This window comes from Myotis yumanensis, unplaced genomic scaffold, assembly GCF_028538775.1.
Source record: "Myotis yumanensis isolate MYYU_CA2020_CCGP unplaced genomic scaffold, mMyoYum1.0.hap1 SCAF_6, whole genome shotgun sequence".
Taxonomy (NCBI): Eukaryota; Metazoa; Chordata; class Mammalia; order Chiroptera; family Vespertilionidae; genus Myotis; species Myotis yumanensis.
This window is the reverse complement of record NW_027223757.1, coordinates 67,240,550-67,251,462: the sequence shown is the minus strand read 5'-3', so window position 1 is coordinate 67,251,462 and position 10,913 is coordinate 67,240,550. Positions and strand designations below refer to the sequence as shown.

General features: G+C 36.2%; 1 pseudogene; it reads right to left on the bottom strand.

The window, feature by feature from the left end:
• Window positions 1-1,241: 1,241 nt before the first annotated feature.
• LOC139012879 (ferritin light chain pseudogene) lies at window positions 1,242-1,772 on the bottom strand (annotated as a pseudogene).
• Between the last annotated feature and the right edge of the window lie 9,141 nt (window positions 1,773-10,913).

The window sequence follows — 10,913 nt, the reverse complement described above, 5'->3', positions numbered from 1 at the left end:
ATTCAATGGACTAACCTGATTTAAGAACTAAAGTACAGGCTGCACTTCATTCTGTTATAATGTTTACAAAGTGTTTCTTTAAAACTCAGTAGCATCTGTTGAGTGATTATGAGGCTTTTCAGATTTTTCCTAAGACTTATTGCAAAAAAATCCACAAATTTATATATATATATATATATATATATATATATATATATATATAATATGCTTTTATTGACTTTAGAGAGAGAAAGAGAGAGGCAGAGAGAGGAAAAAAAAAAACACAAAAGAGCATTGATCAGCTGCTTCCTGCACACCCCTTACTGGGGATGGAGCCTGCAAACCAGGGCATGTGTCCTGACCAGGAATCAAACCAGTAACATTTTGGTGCTCGGAATGAAGCTCAATCAACTGAACCACACTGGCCAAGGCTCCAAACAACATATTTTAATATTGTAGATATTTTCTGGCAGGATTCACCAAGATTTCTAAGGCATGAATGTGGCTACTATTGTAATAAATTTTAATCTATGCCTTAAGTTATTGTGTCATTAAACTAGAGTTAAGGTTCCAGGTGGTAGCACTGATTGGGCTCAGTTTGGCCAACTAGCCAGCATGCTCAGTGCCAGGCAGTAGAGAAATTCAGCCTGTAGTAGAAGAGAGAGTCTTGCATATTACCAAACCGACAGAATGGCTTACTGCTCCAGATGTGACGCTGCCCCCAAAAGAAATATGGCAACTGAAGTACATAATGTTGGAACTGTTAAGGAATGTGAATGACAAATATGTATACTAAATAGTTAGAAAGAAAAATTAATGTTACTCTTCAATGGTATCTACTAATAAGGCTGTTTTTGCAAATCATTTTTTGCAGCTTATGCATAGTTTTATAATAAAGTGTATAAAACATATTTGGCCCTGTATCTTTCTATATTTTATATTTTATTGGCTGTAGGTCAAGTAGATACTTTTGTTCCTGGGTCACTTATTGGATACATTGAAACGTCTCTTTGGGGGCTCATTACCATTTGTTTTATTTTAATAGCTATATGATAATTAAGTTGGAAGAATGTACTATAAATTGTTTTTAAATACACTCTATACCATGATTTTAATTTTGACAGCGTTAAGTAGTTAAAGTATCTATCTATCTATCTATCTATGTATTGCTGCAAAAAATTTTTATTGTTTCCATTTGGTCCAATGCATGGGAGAGGGCTTCAGGGTGATTAAAGGGACAGCTAGTGGTTTCGGGGAGAGGGTCAGGCAAAAGCCAGACACCAGGGGAATGCAGAGTCTCCCCAAAGGCCTCTGGGCTCCAAAGGCTCCCAGTCATGCTTTAGGGTGAGCCTTTCAAAGAGATACTCGCCCAGCCCAGCCTGGGGGTGGGCCAGCCTGCGGGGGTGAGCCAGGTGTCGCCCATCTTCTTGATGAGTTTCACCTACTCACCCAGGAAGTGGTTCTCCTGGAAGTTGTCGAGAGGGGAGTCTGCATGAGTAGAACACAGGGCCTGCAGCTCTAAAGGGGCCTGGTTCAGGCTCCTCTCCAAGGCCAGGGCGGCTGCCATGGCTTCCTGAGTTTTGCCCACTCATCTTCGGGAGGCTCAGTGCCCTCAGCTTCTTCTCTGCCAACTTGAGAAGGAAGTGGCCCACGCCCTTGAGAGCCACATCGTCATGGTGGAAACCGAAGCCCAGAGAGAGGTAGGTGTGGGAGGCCTGCAGGTGCAGGTTGGCCAGGCGGTTGACAGCAGCCTCCACCTCGGTGGAATAATTCTGATGAATTTGGGAGCTCATGGTTGTTTGTCAACAAGAAGATAAGGTAAGAAAAACAAAACAGTGTTGGCTGGCCTCAGAGGCTGAGGATGGCTGAGGTGGTTCTGAAGGTGGTGACCGGGTAAGAAGCAGGAGAGTAGGGGGGAGGTTGGAAGAAGGGTTGTTCCTGGGTCTGTTCTGCCCAAACATTGTTGAAGCAAGAGACAGACCCGGGACTGCTGAGGGCACTGCCAAGTGGTTAAGGCATTTAAATTCTGAAAATACCAAGTATTTTCTAAAATGAACTAATTAAATAAATAACATTATCTTTGGAGCTTTTTTTATGATTTCAGAATACCATCAGAATGATGTTCTTTCTACAGAAGAACTGATTTCTGAGTGAGAAATTATATGCAGTGTTATGATAAAAGGACAATATTAGTCTTAAAATAGATGTGTAATAAAGGTTTTTCATCTTAAATTCGCATTGGTATTGTATTTACTAATATAGGCACTGTTATATTGCACTAAGAATTTAACCCCCAGAATTAATGTGGCTTATCAAAACAAATGTTTATTTTTGCTTACACTGCAATGCTAATGCAATGATTGTGTGGGATTGCAGGGGAGGTGTGTGTTTCCTACACATTCTCCAGGGTTCAGACAGACAGAAGTACCATCATCTATGGCTGGGTATCTTGGACTATGTTAACCTCTTTAGCTGCCACAAAAGAGGAAAATGGACAGGAGAATTGTGCATAGGCTTGCATTGTTTCAGCCTGGGAATGACATAGGTCATTCATCAATCTCATTGGTCAACAGTCATGTGGCTCTGCAAGGAGGGATGGGAAACACAGAGGAGTAAATAGATCCTTTGGTGAATATTTTTATCTCTGTCACACACAAGATTATATTGTCTTTATCATGTGATGTTATCATTTTTAAAGTCAATAAATTGGATTTTCCCTCAATTGGAGGTATTTAAGGCATATTGTTAGTTCCATTAAAAGGAAGCATTTTGTAGCATGGATTTTAGTTCTCAATTTATTATTTCATCCTGTATCTGGATAAGTTTTTTTCAACCTACCATTAGAGTGTAAAGAAATTGTGTATAACATCACATACAAAAAAGCTACATAGCACTAAAGAAAGAACTTTAAAATCTGTTTTCAGATAATAACAATTCCACAAATTAAATGTTTTTACAAGTGGTACTAAATATCAGATTATCTTAATAATTCATTTTAACTCCTTAGTATGTGCAATTATGTACATCTATTTATAGATGAATACACCAGGAAAAAAACAGACAATGAGAAAAGAAAGATACTTTCAGGATACTTACACACAATAAATCAAGAAACAATATTTTAAAACAGAAGACCTTTGCTTAATGGTTCTTGTTACATCCCCCTCATTTTCACACTGTCTGTTCTTTCTAATTATATGTAGTATTTATAAAAACTTGGATGTACAGAAAAAGCATGATTTTTCATGGAGAACATAAGCGCTTGCTGAAAAATGATCAAGATGCATAAAAAATGGGAAAAGGCATTAGAAAAATAAGTCAATTAGATGTAAATAAAGTGAACTTAGTTTTAAGAATACACCCAAATCCAAAGTCATGCTTAGCTAATTGTATTTTACATTACACATCTACATATGTATGTATGTGTGTTTATATATATATCTACATATGTGTATTTGCACCACATATTCTGCATATTTGTGTTTGTGTGTGTGGGTGGGTGTGTGTGTGTAAAGAGAGATTTTCTACTAACTAATATCCCAAACTTCCATTTATTTTTTAGAAAATATATAGTTCAAAAAATAACATTTTGAAAATAAAAGATGACTAGTGTTTTTAAAACAAATATGCACTGTGGAATAATACATAGATAGATGATGATAGATAGATGATAGATGATAGATAGATGGATAAAGATATAGATATAGATGATATAGGTATAGATATCTATGTGAGTATACACACACAACACCATAGTATATAATCAACAAGTAAGCTTTATAAAAAGATATATAGAAGAAAATTAACTTTGTCTGCTAAAAGCACAAAGGTATATAAATGAGTATTCTAGTACCTTTAATTCTCTTTGACTTGAATACAGATTACTTATGGGGTTTTGACTGTATTAAAGACATCGGTGCCCCATGAAGGAAGGAACTATTTGTATGACTTAAGAGTTAAGTAGAATCTTATGGAGCTTCATGAGCAAGGAAATGCTATGAATGAAGACACATGTTAAGAAGATTTATTTGACATTGTGTTCAAATCTCATAATGATCTTGTAATGAGCTATTGGTGAAGCCTAGGCAAAAACAATTACCTATTTTATATCATTATCAATGGAAAGGAGATGTTGGTTAGGAAAAATAATAATAAAATAGAATTAACAACAGGACAACTAAGGTGTGGGGGGGAATCAGAACGCATTATTTTCAGGACTAATTAGCTGACAGTGTTTAGCATAACTGGCGGTAAAACAGTGAAGCTCTTGGGGAGGAGATATGTGCACAGGAGGAGGGAAGGGTGTAGGAAGTATGCAATGGAGTTCAGATTTCAGTTAGTCTATCTGGTGAAGACAGTTGGCATAGAGGATGACGTTTTCAGAGAAAAGAACCTAATGAAGAGAGAGAAGTGACTGTCTTGAAATCACAGAAAATGCCATAATTAATGGACTATAAGAAAGTCAGTAAAGATGGCACTTTCAAAGGAAGGAATTATGGGATCGCATTCAGATGTTCCCTATTACAGTGTTACCTTGGGGAACTTACATAGGCTCTATGAGCCTCATTTTCTTGATCTGTAATAATGAATAATTTGTAGCCTGAAGGATCCACTTTAGGATTAATTGTAATAAAGATATAGAGACCCTAGCAGGTCACTAGCACACAATATATCATAGTTATTATTATCATTAAAACCCCCCACAAATTATGTTGTACTGGAAATCAAAAAATAAGAATGCTTCTAGGAAATACAAGGAAGCATTTACATATATAAATATGAGACAATTGATGACCTTGTGAAGAATATTTCATAAACAAAATGGAAGTGGAAGCCAGATAGCAAGGGATTAATAAGAAAGTTAGGTTCTGAGACAGGGAAGTCATAGTACAAATTATTCTTTCTAATAGATAAACAGTGAAGGAAGGACAGGTTTGGATTGTGGTACAAACATAGCAGGTTTGAAGGAAGATATTATTTGTTTGCTATGTTTTCCATTACACGAGGCAAGAACAAGTATACCTTTAAAATAGTTAAGGGTTTTAAATGTAGTTAGCGATTGTTGAAACTGGAGGAAGTAGACCCTACATAGGGCAGGCCTAGATCACACAAGCAGAAAGATGCTTAGCCACGGCAAAAAGGATGTGTGCTTCTTGCAAAGGAGCATGGACACTGGCATCAGACAGCCTGGGTTCGAATTCATACTCGTCATTAGCTAAACGTGTATGATATTCAGCAAGCCACTTGCTTTCTCTGGGCCAGATATTCTCACCCATAGGTGAGGAAATGATACTAACATCCGAGGCCGTTTTGAGCACCAGATTAGAGTAGGCTTTCAAAAAGTGTTCATTTCTTCCTTTCCTCCTCTATTCCTCCAGAGAAGTCAAGCATTCACAATTAAGGAAGTTGATAAATGTCCTTGATGGGTGAGTAAAAGTACCTGTGGGTGTATAAGGTAAATGGAGAGGCCTCTGGACAACTTTCATGGGGACTGTGGTAGGGAAGGCAAAAAAAAGATAAGAAAAATGAATACATTGGCCAGATTTTATGAGAGTTTAGGAAATATGTGAAGTCACTGAGACAATTGCTTGCTAAACACAGCCCTGGATACTGTCTCATGAATGCCATCTTTACTACTTCCAAAAGATACCTGCTTCCCAGAAGAGTTACTAACACATAAAACCCAAGAGTAGACTAGACCTGGAAACATGCCTGCTCAAGGAGTGCATAACCAGCAGTATGTGGCTTTCTATGAGCTGTTACAGATAACAGCTCTTCAGTAAACCTCCAGGAAGCCATTTTTATCTCAGATCATGAATTTTAAATCATTCATCATTTCTCAAAAGAGCATGTGGTACCTCCCTGACCGGTGAGTCACTTACACACTCACAGCTGGTAGACAGCACTTTGTGTCTGAGAGTGATAATGGAATGCTATTTGAAAACAAAAGATGACTTTTATTTTCCCTCCTTACTGCTTAAAAACCTTGGATGGCCAGGAGGGAAAAATGTTATTTAAGCATCTGTAATTGAATGTGAGAGGAAGACTCTCCATGTTTAATGAGGAGATGTAGCACAACCCATGAAGACCAAGTTTGTTCGCTGGGCTGCGTATGCCCCAGATTGTTTCATTAATATTAATATTATCCAAGGTTTTCAAACCTCCTCAGGCCAGCGTAACTCAAAGAAGAAAAGCACATAATAACTCACATAGTCCACAAACTTATCTTTAGAAGCGAGAGGAATAATGGGGGCAGAGAAGTAGTGTTTTGCAGGTAAGGGAAAGGCTTTCTGCCACTGGGGAAATGTTGCCTCTCTTCAGAGGAAAATGTGGATGTATTTACAATTGTGTAACATTGACACAGAATTAAATCTGTAGCTACATTTCTTGCCCTGGGGGCTTATTTTCTGCAGGTAAGCAATGCAACATATGGCATTAGAAATTAGGCAAAATGAAAATTTTTATTTTATATAATGTGTTCTCTTTTAATGTGCATGATTTTAAAATGAAAGCAATGTTTAGCTATATGCTGCTAATAGTAATATCTAGCATTTATTGCGCTAAGCATTTAATATGTTATATCATTTAGTCCTCATAACAACCTTATGGGGTAGAGAAAATTAGTTTCTGTATTTTAAAGATGAAGGAAGGGATTGAGGGTTAGTAAGGCACATTAACTTTGTCATAGTAAAAAATTAGTGGAGGCCAGGGCAGACTGCAAATTCATGCCCTCAAAATATATTGTAGAGCAGATATATATTTAATATTTATAGCAAATATATGCATTAAATACATTGAAACAAATGTATATCAATCTTTCATAATACTGTTCATTTGTTAATCCCAAAATTTCACCTTCTCTACCATGATCATATGTGTTAAAGTTGTGGGGATATAGCAAACATACTATCAAAGGAACATCTTGCATTTTTTGGCAAAGTAGGTGTGAAAGCTATTTTAAAGAACAGAATTGAAGGTATTTGGTTGTACAGTTTTAAAGCTTTGGGTATGTTTCATTCAATTTGAGGAAAGGTAAAAGGTAAGCTTGCATTGCTTAAAAATAGCTTATTTTTTTTAAATATTCAATTTAGCTCCATGCTTGTCTTTTCTCCAAACAAAAGTTGATCTCTCTTCACCATTGTGCTGCTGTAAATAAACTGGTAGATGTTTAAATTGCTTGATTATGAAATGTTTATATAATTACATGTTTATGTTGTACATGTTTATGTTTATAAACATGCCTTTTTCTTTCTATAGTTAAAAGAGTTTTAAAATGCCTCCAAAATGAATGAAGCAAGTTTATCAAGATTTGAGTGCATAACAAGGCCTGCTTTATGTATTGGTATATAGAATATAGTTTTGACCTCATGATCTTTGAGAAAATCTATTTACAATTTATGTCTCAGAAATGTGATCATCAGGAAATTTGTTATAGAGAAGAATAATTATGAAGTCTCTGCAGCTCTGCATTGGGTGATCTTTAATATTTAAACATTTTATTCTAAACTGTTACATGTTTTATGAATAGACAAGAGGCCCAGTGCACAACATTTGTGCACTTGGGGGTATCCCTGAGTCCGGCCTGTGCCTTCTCACAGTCTGGGAGCCCTGAGGGGATGTCCGCCTACTGCGGAGGCAGGAGAGGCTCACACCACTGCCACTGTGCTCTCAGCCATGAGCCCAGCTTCTGTGAAAGTGCACTGACCACCAGGGGGCAGCTCCGGCATTGAGAGTCTGCCTCCTGATAGTCAGTGCGCAGCATAGCAACCGGTTGTTGGGCTGTTAGGTCGATTTCATATTAGCCTTTTATTATATAGGATGTCCTGCTAATTAATGCCAATTTTATCTTGCCTTTATATACAGTAATTTGTTATATGGATAATTATGGATATTATAAACCAAACAATTACACTGGAAAAGGTTCCAACAAAGGTCAATTATGTCAGTGGGATGTACAAGCCAGTTGATTGAAATTGTGTAGATATAAACTACACTTTCAGAAGAATGACATTGAGTGTGGCACCTCCAAGCAAAGTTCCATGGATATAGTGGAACTCAGTACAAACAGAGAGATAACCATCTCTTGGGGGTGGGGTCACCTAATAAATAAGTTTTCAAATAACTTAATTTTAAATATATCAGGACAATGAATAAAAGACAGTATAATATGTATAGAGAATGACTTAGCTGATTTGGGATGATAGGACTTAGTGTAGTTGGATTAATGTGATGAGTACACAAGTTTAATGTTTTAGGATTGAAAGACAGAAAGTTCTCTGTTGGGGTCCAACCCCAGCAGGTCCAGGGGTCCCCAAAGGTGTGGATGGAGTCGGCGAAGAAGGAATGACATGGAGACAGCCTTCAGTTGATCAGCAGCCTAGCCAGGATCTCTAGCCAGGATCACCAGCGAAGTTCTGGTCAGGATCTTCAGCGAAGTTCTGGTGTTTATTGTCTTGTTACATCTGTATTTATACCAGTTGATTTTAATCCTGTCAATTTCTATTGCAAAGGTTAGGGCGTTTCTTATCTCCATTCCAGAGAGTAAAGATTATGTCGCTTAAGCGTGATTGTTTGTAGTTAAAGTGATTAACTACCCACCTGGCACTTAGTTAAGGGGTTTTATCACCTCCCTAACTTCAGGGAAAAATCCCTACCTGGGGAAACAACCTTTCTCAGAGAGGTGACCTTGGTTAAAACACATAGCGCTAAGGGGAGCAAACATGTTAAGAACAGTATGCCATATATGCCAGGTCCCTTGAAACATATGCTGTGCAGATGTTTCTTTCCTGCAGCAACTGTGTCAAGCAGCAAGGATGGACCAGCTTCCGGCAGTTCTCTATGTAACATAACACATTATCATAAATTTACTGTACTGAAAATATATACACTTATTAGCTCATAGGTTCCATGAATTGGGAGCTCTCAAAATGCTTATCTGGATCCTCTTTGAGACTGCAATAATGATTTGAACTAAGATGAAGTTCTTATCTGAAAACTCAATTGGAGAAGAGCCTACTAAACAGTTCACTCAGGTTTTTGGCAGAATTCATTTTCTTGCAGCTGTAGGATTTGTTGCAGCTTCACTTGGCATAACATATTCAAAGGAGTGATATACCATCACTCCTTTTAATCATATTCTATTGGTTAGCAATAAGTCACCAACACTGAAGGACAGGCAATTATATAAGATGGGGATGTGCAGATTAGGGGGCCACCCAATGTCTGTTTGCCACAGAGAGGATACAAAATGTGATGATTTTGAAGAAATTATTAGAGGATAGACATGGTAAGCTATGTTACTGATAGTAAAACATTTTGTCTCTTTTTAAATAAGATTTGAAAGGTTTTTGTCAGGTTACTGACATTATCTGATCTTTTAAAAAAACTTTTGTATATATAAAACTAATTATTAGACAGCTAACTATATCTCCTTTCCCCTATATGTTGAGAGGTAGCGATTTCTATTTCAATTATTAGAGTACTTATACAACGAGAAGTAGGAAGGAATCTCATGAGTTAATCCTTAATATGAGTCAGGTCCTAAGCACACTCTTTTTTTATTTAGTCCTCACAATAGCCTATATACTAAATACAATTATATCCTATTAAATGTAAGAAAATTGGAGAAGAAAAAATATTGTTTTGCCTGGTATCATAGAGATAGTAACTAGATATGCCTAGATCTGAATATAAATTTATATTCTCTCTTCAACCATGCTATTTGCAGGAAATCAAGTTTATTTTTTAGCAAATAGTGTATATATTGTTTAGGTGTACAACAATGATTATATATATATATATATATATATATATATATATATATTATTTACATATTATATATATATATATAATGCAAAATGATTGCAACAGTCAGCTAATCATCATATCAACCCACAGTTACCATTTTGTGGGATAAAAAACACCTGAAATCTACTTTCAGTATTCAACATAAATTTATTAACTATAGTAATCATGAAAATTTCCAGTATTCAATATAGATTTGTTAACTGTAGTCATCATGCTGTGTGTTATATCTCTGGACTTATTGATCCTAAATAAGTGCAACTTTGTACCCTTTGACCAACATCTCTTCTTCCACCTCCCTGCCTATGGTAATAACCATTTTACTCTCTGATTCTACGTATTTAACTTTTTTAGATTCTAAAAGTGAAACCATGTAGTGTGTGTTTTTTCTTTCTTTGTCAGCTTATTTCAATAAGTATAACTTCTTCCAGGTTCATCCATGTTGTTGCAAATGGAAGGATCTTTTCAATGCTGAATAATATCTGTGTGTGTGTGTGTGTGTGTGTGTGTGTGTGTGTGTGTGTGTGTAAAACATTTTGTTCATCTATTAAACCATCCACGGACACTTAGATTGTTTCCATACTTGGCTGTTGTAAATAACACTGCGATAAACGTGAGAATGTAGATAACTCTTTGAAATACTGATTTTATTTTCTTTGGGAGATTGCTATAGTTCCCATGTTAGTTTTTCTAGGGACCCCCACAGTTTTTCATAGTGGCTGCACCAATTTACACTCCCACCAACACCGTACAACAAAGAAGATATGTGTACTTTGAAAAGGCAAGCTGCAATAAAATCTACACCTATAATAGAATCAAATTTTATTGCTAATTAACCTTCTACACTTCCTTAATTCGATATTTCTACCTTCCCAAAAGCTGAGAAAGAGACATTTTTAAATAATACCAGGCAGTCTTAAATTCATAATTATATACTTATATCCAGGCTTTCTTCAAAATATATTAGAATAAAATAAAAACTTGACCATTTGTAAACATCTATGAGCTTGTGCCTATTTCAGTTACAACAACTTTCTAACTGAAGATATTCAATAAACATTTAATGATAGCTACTTATTGAAATTCTACTTTTAATAATTTTAGCAACATTCAGTTACTTGTTGGGTCAC